At 50.6% G+C, this 22,500-nt stretch overlaps 1 protein-coding gene across 2 annotated transcripts in view; it reads right to left on the bottom strand.

Annotated features, from left to right (window-relative positions):
* TSNARE1 (t-SNARE domain containing 1) overlaps positions 1-22,500 on the bottom strand; it is a 302,535-nt gene that overhangs the window by 270,933 nt on the left and 9,102 nt on the right. For both annotated transcript variants that reach the window (XM_075316115.1, XM_075316117.1), the window contains exon 2: positions 10,495-10,576. The gene's annotated coding sequence lies outside the window, so the exon portion shown is untranslated. The remainder of the gene's footprint in view (positions 1-10,494; positions 10,577-22,500) is intronic.

The following is a 22,500-nucleotide window of genomic DNA, read 5'->3' as shown; positions in this document are numbered from 1 at the left end:
TACTACAAGACATCTATATAGTAATCATCCTGAGTTACCACCTGTATTATACTCCAGAGCTGCACTCACTATTCTGCTGGTGCAGTCACTGTGTACATACATTACATTACTGATCCTGAGTTACCTCCTGTATTCCACTCCAGAGCTGCACTCACTATTCTGCTGCTGCAGTCACTGTGTACATACATTACATTACTGATCCTGAGTTACCTCCTGTATTATACTCCAGAGCTGCACTCACTATTCTGCTGGTGCAGTCACTGTGTACATACATTACATTACTGATCCTGAGTTCCCTCCTGTATTATACTCCAGAGCTGCACTCACTATTCTGCTGCTGCAGTCATTGTGTACATACATTACATTACTGATCCTGTAGTGACCCTGAGTTACCTCCTGTATTATACTCCAGAGCTGCACTCACTATTCTGGTGGTGCAGTCACTGTGTACATACATTACATTACTGATCCTGAGTTACCTCCTGTTTTATACTCCAGAGCTGCCCTCACTATTCTGCTGGTGCAGTCACTGTGTACATACATTACATTACTGATCCTGTACTGATCCTGAGTTACCTCCTGTATTATACCCCAGAGCTGCACTCACTATTCTGCTGGTGCAGTCACTGTGTACATACATTACTGATCCTGCGCTACATCCTGTATTATACTCCAGAGCTGCACTCACTATTCTGCTGGTGCAGGCACTGTGTACATACATTACTGATCCTGAGTTACCTCCTGTATTATACTCCAGAGCTGCACTCACTATTCTGCTGGTGCAGTCACTGTGTACATACATTACATTACTGATCCTGAGTTACCTCCTGTATTATACTCCAGAGCTGCACTCACTATTCTACTGGTGCAGTCACTGTGTACATACATTACATTACTGATCCTGAGTTACCTCCTGTATTATACTCCAGAGCTGCACTCACTATTCTGCTGCTGCAGTCACTGTGTACATACATTACATTACTGATCCTGAGTTACCTCCTGTATTATACTCCAGAGCTGCACTCTCTATTCTGCTGCTGCAGTCACTGTGTACATACATTACATTACTGATCCTGAGTTACCTCCTGTATTATACTCCAGAGCTGCACTCACTATTCTGCTGCTGCAGTCACTGTGTATATACATTACATTGCAGGGGTAATAACAGGGGAAAGCTGATACAGAGTAATAAACCCTGCAGCAGTGTAAGCGGCACAACGCCAGGATAGATTTACCGTCGTGACCGCTGCACATAACGGCTTTAGCGCCTCCACTGGTTGGGAGGAGCAGATCCCGCTCTGTGGGAAGATCTCAGCAGACGACCTCCATCCATTTATAGGACAACCCCTTTAATACACTTAATAAATCTGCTCCCTGCGTTGATCAAAACCACAAATACCTCCCTGATAAAACAATCATACGGGAGAGGACGAGGCCATACGCTCCCGGTAACCTCCGCTGTGACTGGTGAGAATCAAGCTTTTTTGGCAGCAAAATGAAGAGTCACAAGGAAGAAGAAAAGGGCAGAAAGTAAAAAGTCGCACCAAAAATAAGCGAGATCTGGAGATTGTTTCCCGTTTCCGCTCCAAAGTGTGAGATCGCGTTCCTGTCTCTTACACGATGTAGTGGTGGTTCTTGATACTGCAGCTCCGGTCACATTCACATCAATAGGAGCTGAGCTGCAGTACCCAAAACCAGCCACTATGTGGCGTATGGAGCGGTAAATAAACACAAAGGACATACGATCATGATCGAATAGGAAACAGCAAATATTGTTTGATAATTCTCTGGTTAAATTCGCGAGATGAACCCGATAAGTGATTGCAGACATTTCCTTTGATCATGGAAAGTGGCTGCGAACGTCAGAGGATTGTGCCCGAGCGGAGAAAACAATAACAATCATCCCTCAGTACGAGAGGCTGCGGTATTCACATCGCTGGGCATTGTTCAGCAGCTGTGCTGTAGAGCCCTTCACATGTGGGGGTGTACTTACATAAAAAGGCTAAAATATATCCTCTGCCGGCAGAAAGATCACCGGGGTCACACACGGGTTCCCCATCCATCCATATTTAAATGTACAAATCCCAAGAGCCTGTGCAGAGCATGATAATTATCTGGCTGGACCCCGGAGATGGGGAGTCGACCGCCGGCCAAGATCCCGGAGAGGGCAAGCCGACCGCCGGCCAACATCCCAGAGAGGGGGAGCCAACCGCCTGCCAAAATCACAGAGAGGGGGAGCCAACCGCCGGCCAAGATCCCAGAGAGGGGGAGCCAACCGCCGGCCAACATCCCAGAGAGGGAGAGCCGACCGCCGGCCAACATCCCAGAGAGGGAGAGCCAACCGCCGGCCAACATCCCAGAGAGGGAGAGCCAACCGCCGGCCAAGATCCCAGAGAGGGGGAGCCGACCGCCGGCCAAGATCCCAGAGAGGGGGAGCCGACCGCCGGCCAAGATCCCAGAGAGGGGGAGCCGACCGCCGGCCAAGATCCCAGAGAGGGAGAGCCAACGACCGGCCAAGATCCCAGAGAGGGAGAGCCAACCGCCGGCCAAGATCCCAGAGAGGGAGAGCCAACCGCCGGCCAAGATCCCAGAGAGGGAGAGCCAACCGCCGGCCAAGATCCCAGAGAGGGAGAGCCAACCGCCGGCCAAGATCCCAGAGAGGGAGAGCCAACCGCCGGCCAAGATCCCAGAGAGGGAGAGCCAACCGCCGGCCAAGATCCCAGAGAGGGAGAGCCAACCGCCGGCCAAGATCCCAGAGAGGGAGAGCCAACCGCCGGCCAAGATCCCAGAGAGGGAGAGCCAACCGCCGGCCAAGATCCCAGAGAGGGAGAGCCAACCGCCGGCCAAGATCCCAGAGAGGGAGAGCCAACCGCCGGCCAAGATCCCAGAGAGGGAGAGCCAACCGCCGGCCAAGATCCCAGAGAGGGAGAGCCAACCGCCGGCCAAGATCCCAGAGAGGGAGAGCCAACCGCCGGCCAAGATCCCAGAGAGGGAGAGCCAACCGCCGGCCAAGATCCCAGAGAGGGAGAGCCAACCGCCGGCCAAGATCCCAGAGAGGGAGAGCCAACCGCCGGCCAAGATCCCAGAGAGGGAGAGCCAACCGCCGGCCAAGATCCCAGAGAGGGAGAGCCAACCGCCGGCCAAGATCCCAGAGAGGGAGAGCCAACCGCCGGCCAAGATCCCAGAGAGGGAGAGCCAACCGCCGGCCAAGATCCCAGAGAGGGCGAGCCGACCGCCGGCCAAGATCCCGGAGAGGGCGAGCCGACCGCCGGCCAAGATCCCGGAGAGGGCGAGCCGACCGCCGGCCAAGATCCCGGAGAGGGCGAGCCGACCGCCGGCCAAGATCCCGGAGAGGGCGAGCCGACCGCCGGCCAAGATCCCGGAGAGGGGGAGCCGACCGCCGGCCAAGATCCCGGAGAGGGGGAGCCGACCGCCGGCCAAGATCCCGGAGAGGGGGAGCCGACCGCCGGCCAAGATCCCGGAGAGGGGGAGCCGACCGCCGGCCAAGATCCCGGAGAGGGGGAGCCGACCGCCGGCCAAGATCCCGGAGAGGGGGAGCCGACCGCCGGCCAAGATCCCAGAGAGGGAGAGCCAACCGCCGGCCAAGATCCCAGAGAGGGAGAGCCAACCGCCGGCCAACATCCCAGAGGGAGAGCCAACCGCCGGCCAACATCCCAGAGAGGGAGAGCCAACCGCCGGCCAAGATCACAGAGAGGGAGAGCCAACCGCCGGCCAACATCCCAGAGAGGGAGAGCCAACCGCCGGCCAAGATCCCAGAGAGGGAGAGCCAACGCCCGGCCAAGATCCCAGAGAGGGGGAGCCAACCGCCGGCCAAGATCCCAGAGAGGGAGAGCCAACTGCCGGCCAAGATCCCAGAGAGGGAGAGCCAACCGCCGGCCAAGATCCCAGAGAGGGAGAGCCAACGACCGGCCCAGTCCCAGAGAGGGGGAAGTCGACCTCCGGCCCAGTCCCCAGAGAGGGGAAGTCGACCGCCGGCCCAGTCCCTAGAGAGGGACCTTTTAGTGGATGATTTTGGCGTCATTAGATTGGTTAGAAATTAATGGACACTGGGCAGCGCCTGGCTGCTGTAGGCAGAGATGATTTTCTTAACCCACTTTCGAAAGAGTGCGGTGGTGTCCATAGGTAACAACAAAGATCCATCGTAGCGATCGTGCTAGTACGTACATTTTTTTACCTGAATGAACGTTTAATACATTTTTACATATAATATTGTGCACATTTTTTTCTATAAATCACGATTTTTCAGATTCATCTCGCTTGTATCTAATTTCACGCGAGTTTTGTTCAAAATCCATAAGTGATGGTTAAAAAATAGAAGGGTATTCCCGGCATAACAAAGATCTGAATCAGTCATTGGAGTTGAAAAACAACTTTCAGACACCCAAATTTTGCATAAATGTGCAAATCAGACAATGGTTATGGGGTTTTATAAGTGATAGAGCGATGCAAGGAGGAAATATGGACGAGGAAGTCAGAAATATGAAAGATTTGCAAAGAACACAAGTGCGCAGCGCGGACCGTGACAGGCGTCTTTCATGTTTCAGTCTCGCCATTTAAGCCGTCAGTAAATGACAGTCCCCACAAGAGTGTGAAGACGCCGACATCAGCCGCAGTCATGTGCCGACGTGAACCCCGGCCCCGAGTTATCACCAAAGAACGAACGTCAGGACCGAAGGAGAAAGAAAATAAGGTATATACCGTATTCTAGAGTGTACAAAGAGCAAATCATCTACTTATGGGAAAATGTGTCTATATAGACACATCTGCAGGTTTTTCCCTCTGCTCACTATACAGACACATCTGCAGGTTTTCCCCTTCGCTTTCTATACAGACACATCTGCAGGTTTTTCCCTCCACTTTCTATATAGACACATCTGCAGGTTTTCCCCTTCGCTTTCTATACAGACACATCTGCAGGTTTTTCCCTCCGCTTTCTATACAGACACATCTGCAGGATTTTCCCTCCACTCTCTATAAAAAAACATCTGCAGGTTCTCATTTGCTCTCTATACAGACACATCTGCAGATGTGTCTTTATATAGAGCGAAGGGAAAAACCTGCAGATGTGTCTTTATAGAAAGCGGAGGGGAAAACCTGCAGATGTGTCTTTATAGAGAGCGGAGGGGAAAACCTGCAGCTTTTTCTCACTTTCTGACATGAACTCAGAATAAACGTTTCCCTTTTTAGGTCAAAATTATTTATATTTCCCAAATGCCAGAATAATGAGAGAGAGAGAATGATTTAAGGCATTTTTTATTACTTTTTGCAAAGTCAAAAGTTTCCATACACTAAGAGTACTGTGCCTTTAAACAATATGGGACCGCCCATATGATGATATCATGTCTTTGGAAGCTTCTGATAGGTTTATTGGCAACATCTGAGTTAATTAGAGACACACCTGTGGATGTATTGTAATGCTCACCTGAAACACACGGCTTCTTTATGTAACATCATGGAAAAGTCAAATGAAATCAGCCAAGATCTAAGGAAGAGAATTGTGGACTGCACAAGTCTGGTTCATCCTTGGGCGCAATTTCCAGATTCCTGAAGATGCCTCATTCATCTGTACAAACAATTATATGCAAGTACAAACAAGATGGGAATGTCCAGCCATCATACCGCTCAGGAAGGAGATGGGTTCTGTGCACCAGAGATGAATGTGCTTTGGTCAGACATGTGCAGATCAACCCAAGAACAAAAGCAAAAGACCTTGTGAAGATGCTGGCGGAAGCTGGTAAGATTGTGTCATTATCCACAGTGAAACGAGTACTGTATTAACATGGGCTGAAAGACCACTCTGCCAGGAAGAAGCTGTTACTCCAAAAGGAACAGCCAGATTAATATTTGCATATGCACACAGGAACAAACACCTTAATTTTTGGGCACATGTAAAGTGGTCTGACGGTCCATAATGACCATCGTTATGTTTGGAGAAAAAAGGGAGACGCTTTGAAGCCTAAGGGCATGTTCACACAGGGCTTTTTTAATAAGTTTTTGTTGCGTTTTTTAGCTGCAGATTTGCCTTGATTTTATGCAAATACATCCTAATAAAAAGCTGATTTTACAGTCCCAGCAGAGACTGAGATTTCTGAAATCTGATGCACACACACACAAACACCTGCAGATTCTTTTTGTCAAATCCCTTACTTTTTGCTGCAGATTTAAAAAAAAAAAAAAAAAAGAGCATTTCAATACTTTCCAGCGTTTTTGCAACATTTTTTCATAGATACAACCCATTTTGTAGAAAAAAAAGCTGCCACCAAAAAAAAACGCAGATGACTCGAAGAAGATTTCCTGCCGCAAGATCAGGCTTTGGTCAGGAAAAAAAAAAAAAAATATCAAAAAAGCAAAAAGCCCTGTGTGAACATAGCCTAAGAAAACCATCCCAACTGTGAAACACTGGGGCGGCAGCATCATGCTGTGGGGTTGTTTTGCTGCAGGAATAACTGGTGACTTCACACAATAGATGGCATCATGAGGAGAGAAGATTATGTGGCCATACTGAAGAACATCTCAAGACAAAAGCCAGGGACTTACAGCTTGGGCAGAAATGGGTCTTCCAAAGGAACAATGACCTCCGAACTACCAAACAAGAACTACTATAATACTGCTCCCTATATACAAGAATACAACTACTATAATACTGCCCCCTATGTACAAGAATATAACTACTATAATACTGCCTCTATGTACAAGAATATAACTACTATAATACTGCCCCTATGTACAAGAATATAACTACTATAATACTGCTCCTATGTACAAGAATATAACTACTATAATACTGCCCCCTATGTACAAGAATATAACTACTATAATACTGCCCCCTATGTACAAGAATACAACTACTATAATACTGCCCTCTATGTACAAGAATATAACTACTATAATACTGCCCCTATGTACAAGAATATAACTACTATAATACTGCCCCTATGTACAAGAATATAACTACTATAATACTGCCTCTATGTACAAGAATATAACTACTATAATACTGCCCCTATGTACAAGAATATAACTACTATAATACTGCTCCTATGTACAAGAATATAACTACTATAATACTGCCCCCTATGTACAAGAATATCACTACTATAATACTGCCCCCTATGTACAAGAATATAACTACTATAATACTGCTCCTATATAAAAGAATATATCTACTATAATAACTGCCCCTATGTACAAGAATACAACTACTATAATACTGCCCCCTATGTACAAGAATATCACTACTATAATACTGCCCCCTATGTACAAGAATACAACTACTATAATACTGCCCCCTATGTACAAGAATACAACTACTATAATACTGCCCCCTATGTACAAGAATATAACTACTATAATACTGCCCCCTATGTACAAGAATACAACTACTATAATACTGCCCTCTATGTACAAGAATATAACTACTATAATACTGCCCCTATGTACAAGAATACAACTACTATAATACTGCCCTCTATGTACAAGAATATAACTACTATAATACTGCCCCTATGTACAAGAATATAACTACTATAATACTGCCCCTATGTACAAGAATACAACTACTATAATACTGCCCCCTATGTACAAGAATATAACTACTATAATACTGCCCCCTATGTACAAGAATATAACTACTATAATACTGCCCCTATGTACAAGAATTCCAACTACTATAATACTGCCCCCTATGTACAAGAATACAACTACTATAATACTGCCCCTATGTACAAGAATATAACTACTATAATACTGCCCCCTATGTACAAGAATATAACTACTATAATACTGCTCCTATGTACAAGAATATAACTACTATAATACTGCCCCTATGTACAAGAATACAACTACTATAATACTGCCCCTATGTACAAGAATATAACTACTATAATACTGCCCCTATGTACAAGAATATAACTACTATAATACTGCCCCTATGTACAAGAATATAACTACTATAATACTGCTCCTATGTACAAGAATATAACTACTATAATACTGCCCCTATGTACAAGAATACAACTACTATAATACTGCCCCTATGTACAAGAATACAACTACTATAATACTGCCCCTATGTACAAGAATACAACTACTATAATACTGACCTCTATGTACAAGAATATAACTACTATAATACTGCCCCTATGTACAAGAATATAACTACTATAATACTGCCCTTATGTGCAAGAATATAACTACTATAATACTGCTCCTATGTACAAGAATATAACTACTATAATACTGCCCCTATGTACAAGAATATAACTACTATAATACTGCCCCCTATGTACAAGAATATAACTACTATAATACTGCCCCTATGTACAGGAATATAACTACTATAATACTGCTCCTATGTACAAGAATATAACTACTATATTACTGCCCCTATGTACAAGAATATAACTACTATAATACTGCCCCCTATGTACAAGAATATAACTACTATAATACTGCCCCTATGTACAAGAATATAACTACTATAATACTGTCCCTATATACAAGAATATAACTACTATAATACTGCTCCTATGTACAAGAATATAACTACTATAATACTGCCCCCTATGTACAAGAATATAACTACTATAATACTGCCCCCTATGTACAAGAATATAAGTACTATAATACTGCTCCCTATGTACAAGAATATAACTACTATAATACTGCTCCTATGTACAAGAATATAACTACTATAATACTGCCCCTATGTACATTGCTGTGACCGTATTTTCCTCGTTTCGCGGTTCTATAGGACGCGGTTGCTCCTTGCGGCTTCTCTATGAAGTCTCTTATGAATAACATTTCTTGTTGGGTCTGTAGATGTGGGAGGTATGAAATACATTTCTGCAGCAGATTCCCGTGCATATTAATAAAATCGGAGAGAATTGGATGCGTGATGCGCTGAGGTTTTGTACATCTTATATGGGGGGGCGGTCACCATTTAGATAATCTCCGTGCTCTGCAATCATGGAGGGGTGACATTACACATGTGGTTTCTTGCCGGCTGCTCTCAGTCTGCGGGGTCTCAGGGTGCGGGGTCTCGGGGGTGGGGGGGTGCACAGGGCATCTCGCTGTCCTGGAGAGATAAAACTCCAAGTGCAGCCGGGCTCAGGTATTATTCACATCAGACGTCGCGGCGGCGTCTGCAAAGGTTCCCTGGTTTAATTGGAATGCTTTATGAGCACCTCAATTAGGGAGAACGACAACAGCGGCCGGAGGCTCCGAGACGCGCCATTTGATACTTTGCGTTCTTGGCAGTAAACAGTCTTGAGATGCGGGCGACCTCTCCAAAAGGCAAGAGCCAAAGGGACGTCATATCTCTCCTACCAGCAGCTGTACCCGCTGACAGACGGGGGGATTAAAAAATACCAGAGCAATGGTCCGGGGAGGCTCGCCAGCAGGAGGTACTGCAGAAGGAGAGCAGCTTTTTCAGGTTCATGATGCTCGACATTTGGGGACCCCACAGGAGGGATAAAACACGGCCAGACCCCACAGGAGGGATAAAAGACGGCCAGACCCCACAGGAGGGATAAAACACGGCCAGACCCCACAGGAGGAATAAAACACGGCCAGACCCCACAGGAGGGATAAAACACGGCCAGACCCCACAGGAGGGATAAAACACGGCCAGACCCCACAGGAGGGATAAAACACGGCCAGACCCCACAGGAGGGATAAAACACGGCCAGACCCCACAGGAGGCGATAAAACACGGCCGGGCCCTGTGGGAGCATAGTATTGAGCTATGAGGGTGTTGGAAAGGGGCCCCCCACTATGCTGGTAAGGCACCCCCCAAAGTCCAGCGAAGCCTCCCCCTCCCACCGACGTGGTGGGAAGGTACCCCCCGTCTTGGGCGGCCAACGCCCGTCCGTCTTGGGCGGCCAACGCCCGTCCGTCTTGGGCGGCCAACGCCCGTCCGTCTTGGGCGGCCAACGCCCGTCCGTCTTGGGCGGCCAACGCCCGTCCGTCTTGGGCGGCCAACGCCCGTCCGTCTTGGGCGGCCAACGCCCGTCCGTCTTGGGCGGCCAACGCCCGTCCGTCTTGGGCGGCCAACCCCCGTCCGTCTTGGGCGGCCAACCCCCATCCGTCTTGGGCGGCCAACCCCCATCCGTCTTGGGCGGCCAACCCCCATCCGTCTTGGGCGGCCAACCCCCATCCGTCTATGGCGGCCAACCCCCATCCGTCTATGGCGGCCAACCCCCATCCGTCTATGGCGGCCAACCCCCATCCGTCTTGGGCGGCCAACCCCCATCCGTCTTGGGCGGCCAACCCCCATCCATCTTGGGCGGCCAACGCCCATCCGTCTTGGGCAGCCGCCAGACAGTGCAGCCCTACAAGATTGGACATTCTCAATTTCTTTAGGACCTGATTTAAGGACCTAATACACCAGGTGGCTGTTGTCAGCAGAGGACATGGCTATCTGATCACACCGGTGGCAGTAACCGGGCAGCCGGACTCGGGGTGCGTCATTACCTCACAATAGAAGAGCTCCCTCAGGGTCGGTGGGTGGAGGCCACTGGCCGCTTCTTGCGATAGAGATCAAATCCACTGGAATCTGTGAAATACAAGACCAGAGAAGACCATGAATATATGAAGAAGAGACGTAAAAAACCCAATAAATGCACACACCACGAGCTCCTGCTCTATGTCAAGAAATAGTCTCCAACTTCTCAAAGCACGGGTCACGTCTGCTCTAACATTTTGCACAAGGTCCGTGACTAAATCCGCAATATGGAAAGAAAGAGCCGAAGGGTCTCCAGATTACAAGCAGTAATAGACCGGAGGAGACTGGTGCTCTTAGTAAAATCCTTTACCAAAGTTTAACTCAATCTCCTTCCACTGAGTGTGATTGACAGCTCCTCATAGGCCGTCCTCCCTGCGGCTGAATCTCCGCCTCCTAGCTAAACTCACAGCTCCTCATGGTCCACCCTTGCTGCTGCTGAATCTCCGCCTCCTAGCCAAACTCACAGCTCCTCATAGGCTGTCCTCCCTGCTGCTGAATCTCCGCCTCCCAGCCAAACTCACAGCTCCTCATTGTCCGTCCTCCCTGCTGCTGAATCTCCGCCTCCTAGCCAAACTCACAGCTCCTCAGTCCATCCTCACTGCTGCTGAATCTCCGCCTCCTAACCAAACTCACAGCTCCTCATAGTCCATCCTCCCTGCTGCTGAATCTCCGCCTCCTAGCCAAACTCACAGCTCCTCAGTCCGTCCTCCCTGCTGCAGAATATCCGCCTCCTAGCCAAACTCACAGCTCCTCATAGTCCTTCCTCCCTGCTGCTGAATCTCCGCCTCCTAGCCAAACTCACAGCTCCTCATAGTCCGTCCTCCCTGCTGCTGAATCTCCGCCTCCTAGCCAAAATCACAGCTCCTCAGTCCATCCTTGCTGCTGCTGAATCTCCACCTCCTAGCCAAAATCACAGCTCCTCATGGCCCATCCTTGCTGCTGCTGAATGTCCACCTCCTAGCCAAAATCACAGCTCCTCATGGTCCATCCTTGCTGCTGCTGAATCTCCGCCTCCCAGCCAAACTCACAGCTCCTCAGTCCATCCTCCCTGCTGCTGAATCTCAGCCTCCTAGCCAAACGCACAGCTCCTCATAGTCCGTCCTTGCTGCTGCTGAATCTCCGCCTCCTAGCCAAACTCACAGCTCCTCATAGTCCGTCCTTGCTGCTGCTAAATCTCCGCCTCCTAGCCAAACTCACAGCTCCTCAGTCCATCCTCCCTGCTGCTGAATCTCCGCCTCCTAGCCAAACTCACAGCTCCTCATAGTCCGTCCCTGCTGCTGCTGAATCTCCGCCTCCTAGCCAAACTCACAGCTCCTCATAGTCCGTCCTTGCTGCTGCTGAATCTCCGCCTCCTAGCCAAACTCACAGCTCCTCATAGTCCGTCCTTGCTGCTGCTGAATCTCCGCCTCCTAGCCAAACTCACAGCTCCTCATAGTCCGTCCTTGCTGCTGCTGAATCTCCGCCTCCTAGCCAAACTCACAGCTGCTCAGTGTCCATCCTCCCTGCTGCCGAATCTCCACCCATCTAACAACTCACAACCACAGTGTCCTTATTTCCCGCTACAGAACCTTTGCTTACTAGCCTGCTTGAAAGCTCCTCAGTGTCCCTCCTCCCTGCAGTTGCTGCTGAATATCTGCCAACTTTACTCACAGCTGCAGTGTCCCTCCTCCTCACTGCTGCTGCTGAATCTCAACCCAACTAGCCTTATGGAAAACTCCTCAGTGTCCCTCCTCCCGGCTGCTGTCAAGATCTCCCACTACTCAGTACAAGCTGCAGGTGTCTGTCTCACTGGGATGGAGGAGACTGAACATATTTAGACTTATGATTTATATCTCTATATAGTTGGACCCATAAAATGTTAATCCTAGTATCAGCAATATACAGTACAATAATATACAGACTTCCAAAGTAACCACTCCTGCCTCATCAGGTCCTAGATTACCGTATTTCATAATGCATTGTGCGATCTGGTGACAAAATCAACAATGGAACAAATCCTTATACGAATCTACAGCAAACGATAAAAGGTAAAAAGTCATCCTCAAGTCGTCTGTTAATTGGGATCTGTGGGGCGAATAGGGATTTAGGTCATTTTTGCAGAGTTTTTATCTTATGGTAGGGGTGTACTGCGAAAAGCTGCTCCCCCTTAAATTGCATGGTATATAGCGAATAGCTGATTGATTTATTTCCTGGCCTTCAGATACCAGGACACCTTTGAAATAAATATTTATAAATTGGCAAATAAAATAAAAAAAATGAAAGCAAAAAAATAAATAAAATCATGAGAAATATATATATTATATAAATATGGGCAGCACGGTGGCTCAGTGGTTAGCACTGCAGCTTTGCAGCGCTAGGGTCCTGGGCTCAAATTCCACCAAGGACACTATCTGCAAGGAGTTTGTATGTTCTCCCTGTGTTTGCGTGGGTTTCCTCTGGGTTCTCCGGTTTCCTCCCACACCCCAAAGACATACAGATAGGGACTCTAGATTGTGAGCCCCAATGGGGACAGTGTTGCCATTATATGTAGAGCGCTGTGGAATTAATAGCGCTATATAAATGAATAAAATTATTAATAATAATAATATTTATATATATATATATATATATATATATATATATATATATATATATATACACACATACATATATATATATATATATATATATATATATACACATACATATATATATATACATATACACACACACACACACACACACATACATACATACATACACACATACATACATACACACAATTTTAATTTCTTTAAAAAAAATTGCATTCATTTTTATTTTATTTGCCAATTTAAATATATCTCTTTCATGATTTTCATTTTTTTATTTTATTTTTAATTTTTTTTTTCTTCATTTTCTTGCATCTATACATCCCCTTTCACCTACAGATCCTGCACACCGCCGCTGACTCACCCCATCCTGATTGCTGGAGACACAGCCTACTGCATATTTGCAAAATTTTCTCTAGCCTGAAGCACAATGAATAAAGAGCGGTGAAAAAAAGGCAAGCCCCGGCAGGCAGGAGGTGATAAACGGCGGCAGGGAGGAGACGCTGCTGGAAGGCGAACGTCTGCACGGATTATTCCACTCGCTGGAGACGATGTGCGCCGTTGTTCAGGTGAAAGCTACGGGTGACGAGATTGATACAAAAAAATAAAAAAACACTACATAAGAGACCCACTGGGGATCCTCAGATGCTGTTGTCCCCTGTTATCAGCCATTTGAAGCTTGGGAGACTCTGGGGATGAGGGTCCTTCTTCGATTCACTACGACTTTATCCAATTCCGATTGCAGGTCTCGGGGGCGCAGAGACGGGGGCTTCGGTTTGGTAAACTTTTCCCCCTCCCTCATTGACTGCTCGCGCCTCTTGGTTATCGGCGGCGGTTTATCCTCGGTTTCGCGCTCACTGCTGGACCCATGTGCCCTCATTTTTCTCTTTTTTTTCCAAAATCTTTTTCACAAATACTCAAAGCTCGGGGGTGGGAATGAAGCTCACTCTTCCATATTTGTGACTGCTCGGTAGCACGGCCTGTGGATAGAGCCGGCGCCTCGGAGGAAAGAGGCATCTGCTCCAAGATTAGCTCGACGGGGACGTTGGTGTCCGCTCTGGAGATACTGACGGGGATGGTTGGGAGGGAGTTGTCCGAAAGGAAGAGCAGAGACTTTGTGAATGCTTGAGAATATGTCAGCCAAATATAACTCGGCATTAGATAGGTTGTTAGATGGAGAGTAAGCAGAACAAGAGGTGCAACGATACGAGAGGTCTCCAAGGTCAGGCTGGCCAGAAAGATACCCAACATCACGCCAGCAAGAAACACAAGAAGGGAGGTCCCCGAGGTCAAGCCGGCTAGAAAGATACAAGAGGAGATCCCCAACGTCAAGCCAGCAACATAAGAAGGGAGGTCCCTAAGGTCAGGCTGGCCAGGATACGAGAGGAGGTTGCCAAGGTCAGGCTGGCCAGAAGGATACGAGAGGAGGTCCCTAATGTCAGGCTGGCCAAAAGGATACGAGAAGAGGTCCCCAAGGTCAGGCCGTCCAGAAAGATACGAAAGGAAGTCCAAAAGTTCAGGCCAGCCAGAAGGATATGAGAGGAGGTCCCCAATATCAGGCCAGCCAGAAAGACACGAAAGGAGGTCTCCAAGGTCAGGCTGGCCAGAAGGATGAGAGGAGGTTCCCAAGGTCAGGCTGGCCAGAAGGATGAGAGGAGGTTCCCAAGGTCAGGCTGGCCAGAAGGATGAGAGGAGGTTCCCAAGGTCAGGCTGGCCAGAAGGATGAGAGGAGGTTCCCAAGGTCAGGCTGGCCAGAAGGATGAGAGGAGGTTCCCAAGGTCAGGCTGGCCAGAAGGATGAGAGGAGGTTCCCAAGGTCAGGCTGGCCAGAAGGATGAGAGGAGGTTCCCAAGGTCAGGTTGGCCAGAAGGATGAGAGGAGGTTCCCAAGGTCAGGCTGGCCAGAAGGATGAGAGGAGGTTCCCAAGGTCAGGCTGGCCAGAAGGATGAGAGGAGGTTCCCAAGGTCAGGCTGGCCAGAAGGATGAGAGGAGGTTCCCAAGGTCAGGCTGGCCAGAAGGATGAGAGGAGGTTCCCAAGGTCAGGCTGGCCAGAAGGATGAGAGGAGGTTCCCAAGGTCAGGCTGGCCAGAAGGATGAGAGGAGGTTCCCAAGGTCAGGCTGGCCAGAAGGATGAGAGGAGGTTCCCAAGGTCAGGCTAGCCAGAAGGATGAGAGGAGGTTCCCAAGGTCAGGCTGGCCAGAAGGATGAGAGGAGGTTCCCAAGGTCAGGCCAGCCAGAAAGACAAGCTGGGAGGTCGCCAAGGTCAGGCCGGCCAGAAACAAAGATTTGAAAGCAGGTGCCCAAAGTCATTCAGGACAGAAATATACGAGTGGAGGTCCCCAAAACCAGAAAATCCAACAAGATAACAGGTGAAGTCACCAAGGTCAGGCCAGCCAGAAAGATATGAGAGGAGATGCAAAAGGGCAGACGAGCCAGAAAGATAGGAGATGAGGTCCCGTAGGTCAAACCTGCCAGAGAGATAGGAGAGGAGGTCCCTAAACTAGATAAGCCAGAAAGATAACAGGTGAAGTCACCAAGGTCAGGCCAGCCAGAAAGAGAAGAGATGAGGTCCCCAACGTCAGGGCAGCCAATGAGGTGCAAATGTAAAGCCGTATTCCAATATTTCTTAATTCTTGTAATGACCATTCACACACAACGCTTTGTTCCATGGTGCGCGTAAATTTAGTAAAGTATATATACTTCCTCTATGCACTGTATCTCAGCGCTCGTTAATGACCCGTTCACATGAGCCACCAGACACTATGAGAACAGACTTATCACTGATGTGGTTTCTACTCGAAAAGAAAGGAGAAAGGATCCCTCAGGAATTCGATATCTAAGGATTCCAAGAGGCAGCACAAGAAAACCCATCGTCTGATCAGGACCTCATCAGTGGGCGATGGAGGAAGGGTCTCAGGGCTCCGGACCTTTCCGTACAGTTGGGCTCTATTTACTTTATGTACATCGTCTGTGCAAAATCAAACTTTATAAGTTCCTTTTTTCTCTAAAGTCACAAACACCTACTCCCATTGGGACAGGCGAAACCCCACAGGATGGCAGAGGGTCACAACGAAAGAAGTAGACACCAGAAATTACCGTCTCCAACACAGCAGTGCCAGGATCAGCTGCCTATATACGGCCGACGTGACGCTGACGGACCAGTCTGGAGACCTAGGAGGTGCCTGATGTGATGACCTGACCCGCGTCCCCGAGCCTCCCGGGTTATCTTACACAGCATTTCACAGTCGAGCCGGTGGTTTTTAGCAGTCTCTTACCGCCCCGTAGATAATGAAGAGATTACAGATTGTCAAATTAGGGGCACTTTACAGACAAAATTGCTAATTACTTTAACAACGTTAATGATATAACTGCTCCTGAAGAAACGCCGTAAGTATCAGCTTTTACGCTACTGAGGAAGATGAATTACCGACTCTTAGGTAAGGATCTCCGGGTGTCCGACCCTAGATCAGAGCCACCTGACCTCATGGGGGTGCCGTGCAGAGTGCATAGTCCATCCAACCCTAGATCAGAGCCACCTGACCTCCTGGGGGTGCCGTGCAGAGTGCATAGTCCATCCAACCCTAGATCAGAGCCACCTGACCTCCTGGGGGTGCCGTGCAGAGTGCATAGTCCATCCAACCCTAGATCAGAGCCACCTGACCTCCTGGGGGTGCCGTGCAGAGTGCATAGTCCATCCGTCCCTAGATCAGAGCCACCTGACCTCCTGGGGGGTGCCGTGCAGAGTGCATAGTCCATCCGACCCTAGATCAGAGCCACCTGACCTCCTGGGGGTGCCGTGCAGAGTGCAGAGTCCATCCAACCCTAGATCAGAGCCACCTGACCTCCTGGGGGTGCCGTGCAGAGTGCATAGTCCATCCAACCCTAGATCAGAGCCACCTGACCTCCTGGGGGTGCCGTGCAGAGTGCATAGTCCATCCAACCCTAGATCAGAGCCACCTGACCTCCTGGGGGGTGCCGTGCAGAGTGCAGAGTCCATCCGACCCTAGATCAGAGCCACCTGACCTCCTGGGGGGTGCCGTGCAGAGTGCATAGTCCATCCGACCCTAGATCACAGCCACCCAGCCGCCTGGGTGGTGCGGTGTAGGGTGCAGAGTCCATCCAACCCTAGATTAGAGCCACCTAACCGCCTGGGTGGTGCGGTGTAGGGTGCATAGTCCATCCGACCCTAGATCAGAGCCACCCGACCTCCTGGGGGGTGCCGTGCAGAGTCCATCCAACCCTAGATCAGAGCCACCTGACCTCCTGGGGGGTGCCGTGCAGAGTGCATAGTCCATCCAACCCTAGATCAGAGCCACACAACCTCCTGGGGGGTGCCGTGCAGAGTGCATAGTCCATCCGACCCTAGATCAGAGGCACACGACCTCCTGGGGGGTGCGGTACAGGGTGCAGAGTCCATCCGACCCTAGATCAGAGCCACCTGACCTCCTGGGGGGTGCGGTACAGGGTGCAGAGTCCATCCGACCCTAGATCAGAGCCACCTGACCTCCTGGGGGGTGCCGTGCAGAGTGCATAGTCCATCAAACCCTAGATCAGAGCCACACGGCCTCCTGGGGGGTGCCGTGCAGAGTGCATAGTCCATCCAACCCTAGATCAGAGCCACCTGGCCTCCTGGGGGGTGCGGTACAGGGTGCAGAGTCCATCCGACCCTAGATCAGAGCCACCTGACCTCCTGGGGGTGCCGTGCAGAGTGCATAGTCCATCCAACCCTAGATCAGAGCCACCTGACCTCCTGGGGGTGCCGTGCAGAGTGCAGAGTCCATCCAACCCTAGATCAGAGCCACACGGCCTCCTGGGGGTGCCGTGCAGAGTGCAGAGTCCATCCAACCCTAGATCAGAGCCACACGGCCTCCTGGGGGGTGCCGTGCAGAGTCCATCCAACCCTAGATCAGAGCCACACGGCCTCCTGGGGGTGCCGTGCAGAGTGCATAGTCCATCCAACCCTAGATCAGAGCCACCTGGCCTCCTGGGGGGTGCGGTACAGGGTGCAGAGTCCATCCGACCCTAGATCAGAGCCACCTGACCTCCTGGGGGTGCCGTGCAGAGTGCATAGTCCATCCAACCCTAGATCAGAGCCACCTGACCTCCTGGGGGTGCCGTGCAGAGTGCATAGTCCATCCAACCCTAGATCAGAGCCACACGGCCTCCTGGGGGTGCCGTGCAGAGTGCAGAGTCCATCCAACCCTAGATCAGAGCCACACGGCCTCCTGGGGGGTGCCGTGCAGAGTGCAGAGTCCATCCAACCCTAGATCAGAGCCACACGGCCTCCTGGGGGTGCCGTGCAGAGTGCATAGTCCATCCAACCCTAGATCAGAGCCACCTGGCCTCCTGGGGGGTGCGGTACAGGGTGCAGAGTCCATCCGACCCTAGATCAGAGCCACCTGACCTCCTGGGGGTGCCGTGCAGAGTGCATAGTCCATCCAACCCTAGATCAGAGCCACACGGCCTCCTGGGGGGTGCCGTGCAGAGTGCATAGTCCATCCGACCGTAGATCAGAGCCACCTGACCTCCTGGGGGGTGCCGTGCAGAGTGCAGAGTCCATCCAACCCTAGATCACAGCCACCCAGCCGCCTGGGTGGTGCGGTGTAGGGTGCAGAGTCCATCCGACCCTAGATTAGAGCCACCTAACCGCCTGGGTGGTGCGGTGTAGGGTGCATAGTCCATCCAACCCTAGATTAGAGCCACCTAACCGCCAGGGTGGTGCGCTGTAGGGTGCAGACTCCGTCCGGCCCAAGATCAGAAGAGTCAGCCAACCTTCTGGTTGGTGCGGTGAAGGGTGCAGAATCTGTCCAACCCTAGATCAGAAGAGCCACCCAACCTCCTGGGTGGTGCCGCGCAGAGTGCATAGTCCATCCAACCCTAGATCACAGCCACCCAACTGCCTGGGTGGTGTGGTGTAGGGTGCAGAGTCCATCCAACCCTAGATCAGTTGGATTTTAACACCCAATTATTTTGTTTTTAGGGGTGGTAAGTCAGTGCCAGAAACATCTGTCAGCGGCTTTCTCCTCTGCATTGGGGAGCCGGGACAGAAAGGTCTTAATCTACACCTCTCCAACAGACGGCCATCAGGGCAGATAGACGGTGGCTGTCCAGATAGACAACCTCTATTAGGCTTCCCAGGTAGAAAATGAGCATTGGCCGGTGCCCCCGTCCTCCAACCACGTTCCCGGTTATCGGACCATGGAAACGTCCCTGATCACCCGACGAACAAGCTATACTTTTGATCATCAGCGGCATGCATTGGTTGTGCCGGGGGCACATCACCCCGTGCTGCCAATACATGCAATATTAACGACGCGAGCGGCCATAAATGTCCATGGACAGACGTTTATAGTCATCCATGGGGGGAAATCTGAGGTCTACATGCAGCTTAACCCATTATTTGCCCTGGGGTCATGTGGCCGTTGTCTGCCCGTTGGTGCCCGGGGTCATGCACTGGGGGGGGACGGGGCGCAGGACTAATAATCTCGGGGTCTTCAATAGTTAATCAGCCCCGCTGTGGTCTGCATGAAGGAGCGCGCCCCGGAGCAGAACGTTTCCTTTGTAGATGGAGACATCTCTTATAGTTCAAAGGAGCTAAAGTAAATCCATCGGCACAAATGGAAGACGTGTAAGTGGAGCGTCTGCGCGGAGCGGCTCAGCCGACGCAGCCACGAGTCCTCTCCGCACAAGTGCCATATCATTAGTGAAGATCTGAACAAATTCTCCTTCAAGGAAACTCAAGTGAAAGACTAAAAAGGCAGAATTAGTAACTAATATTGGATTTGTAGAAAACATTGAGTGACGAGTGGAGGATCCGAATCCATCGGTGGGAGGAGGACACACGAGAGGCCGGTCATTAGGATAATGGGAAGAGTAAAGGGGGAAATCAGCACAAAAACAAGCAAGTCTACAGAGGGGAGAGGGGCGTAGGCGGAGGGGGGAGAGGAGCGCGGGCCGAGGAGGGAGGAGCGGGGGAGAGGGGCGCGGGCCGAGGAGGGAGGAGCGGGGGGAGAGGGGCGCGGGCCGAGGGAGGAGCGGGGGAGAGGGGCGCGGGCCGAGGAGGGAGGAGCGGGGGAGAGGGGCGCGGGCCGAGGAGGGAGGAGCAAGGGAGAGGGGCGCGGGAGGAGCGGGGGAGAGGGGCACGGGCGGAGGGGGGGAGAGAGGGGCACGGGCGGAGGGGGGGGGGGAGAGGGGCACGGGCGGAGGGGGGGGGAGAGGGGCACGGGCGGAGGGGGGGGGGAGAGGGGCACGGGCGGAGGGGGGGGGAGAGGGGCACGGGCGGAGGGGGGGGGGAGAGGGGCACGGGCGGAGGGGGGGAGAGAGGGGCACGGGCGGAGGGGGGGGAAGAGGGGCACGGGCGGAGGGGGGAGAGGGGCGCAGATATTCATGGTCTGTAATCATGGTAACCAATATCAGCCAGCATACAAAGAGAAAAAGCAGAAAATCTCACAATATTGCAGTGGTCTCTTAATTTTTGCCAGAGCTGTACGAGCAGTTGAGTTATTCCCCAAAAAAATAAAGTGAGCCCGTCCTAAACTGAGTGCTCCATGGATATCTATCTATGGGGCTGCCGGAAATAACCAAACGCTGCGCTCTGCCGTCCTATAAAGAATGCAGTGGGGACCGCACATCTGCACCCCCATGACACTCAGGACAGGGCTCTTCTTGGGGATCCACAGCCACGTTCTCAGGATTACTGGACGTCCAAGCAATCAGCACATTTTACAATATTTTGGGCGTGAAATTACCCTTTAAGGGAGAGGAAATAATTCGGTGTAAAGAGGGTAATAGCTTTAGAAGGGGGAAATCACTACAGGAATGAAGCTGTGCTGACACACGAGAGCTAGCGAGGACACACACACCTCGCATCCAGCATGTATTCCTAGGAGGGACGCTCCCGCATGGGAAAAGTCATAAAAAAAAAAAAAGGAGCTGTCTGCTAACTGAACGCCATTTCCACATCCAATTGAAGGAAGGAGGGAGATTTTTGACGACTACTCGTAGTTTTCACATGGACGTTACTAGCTCCCCCCAAGCTTTACACTTTGCTTTCACAGAGGCTAACTGTCCAAATCCATTGTACAACAACTTGAGATTGTGGAGGAGGGTCTCGGGAAGGCTATATCCACCGCTCCCCTGGGGGTTACACCAGTGCGTACAGTCAGGCGGGGGTTAAAGCGGTGGCCGCAGACAGCAGACGTGACGTTACCGTGCGGCGCCTCTAATGAGTGCTTTATAAAGTGGTAATCGGCCGTCGGGGGGTGAAGGTAACAGTTTTCTTCAATGATAACTTCATTTGCAGCATGTAGGGAGGGATGACCTCATCGCATTACCGCCTAATGACTGCTGATACCGCCGCTCTGAAACGCACCGCTATTCGATTACCTGGTTATGAAGAACTCTCTGCCTGCAGCCCCCCCCCCCCCCCACCCCATCACCCACCGTAATGCAATAACCCAGGCTTCTCAGAACTGCTGCAGCCCGGACCGCGGCCGCACAACACCCCCCGGAAAGCAGACGTGCGGCAGACGCGGCTCTTAAAGGGAAACTCCGGAAATAAACAGAGTCTGCCCTATAGCGATTCATTATCGGAGACTGCGACGCCGGGTGTTTTCCTTTATTCATCCGCATTTTCAAGACCTGTGCTTTCTGCCAACGAATGGAAAAAGTCTCTGCTTCTATTCAAAGGCTGAAAACAAGTCGAGCCGTGTAATACTTCCCTTCACCTGTGGTGGCGCTGTGGGAAATCAAAACACATAAAATGTCAAGGAAGCAGCACTGCCTGGTCCCCTGCCCTCTCCGTGCCAATCCCCTCCTGCTAAACTCAGGGGTGAGCCGCCATCGCCTGCCCAGAGGCCGCAGAGGACCAAGCAAGAGGGACGGGAAAGCACCAACTCAGGGGAGGGTGCAACACGGCACATCACTCACAAAAAGACAGGGATATTCTCGGGTGAAATTTCACATTGATCCTAAAATGCCCTCTGACCTTTTCAGAAGAAATTAATGTGACCTTCTCTGCACTTTTGGGTGCTCACGTCCAACTGCTCAATGTTTCAGGACTTTTTGCACAACTTGGTGCTTTGTTGTAAAAGAGACACATAGAGACTAGAAAAATCACAGAAAGGCAGAGAAGTGGCCACTGAGCTTAGAGTGTCACAGAGCGTCACCAGCAGGTTGTACAGAGACACAGAGAGACTGGAAGACTCACAGAGAGAAAGTAGTGTCAGCTGAGCTTACATCGTCATACAGTGTCACAAGCAGGTTATACAGAGACACAGAGAGACTTTAAAAAAAAAAAAAAAAAATCACAGCAAGGCAGAGATCTGGCCACTAAGCTTAGAATGTCACAGAGTGTCACCAGCAGGTTGTACAGAGACACAGAGAGACTGGAAGAGTCACAGAAAGG

The sequence above is a fragment of the Anomaloglossus baeobatrachus genome, chromosome 6 (assembly GCF_048569485.1).
Source record: "Anomaloglossus baeobatrachus isolate aAnoBae1 chromosome 6, aAnoBae1.hap1, whole genome shotgun sequence".
NCBI classification, from domain to species: domain Eukaryota; kingdom Metazoa; phylum Chordata; class Amphibia; order Anura; family Aromobatidae; genus Anomaloglossus; species Anomaloglossus baeobatrachus.
The sequence above is the reverse complement of the archived record's forward strand: the minus strand, read 5'-3'. Positions and strand labels throughout refer to the sequence as shown.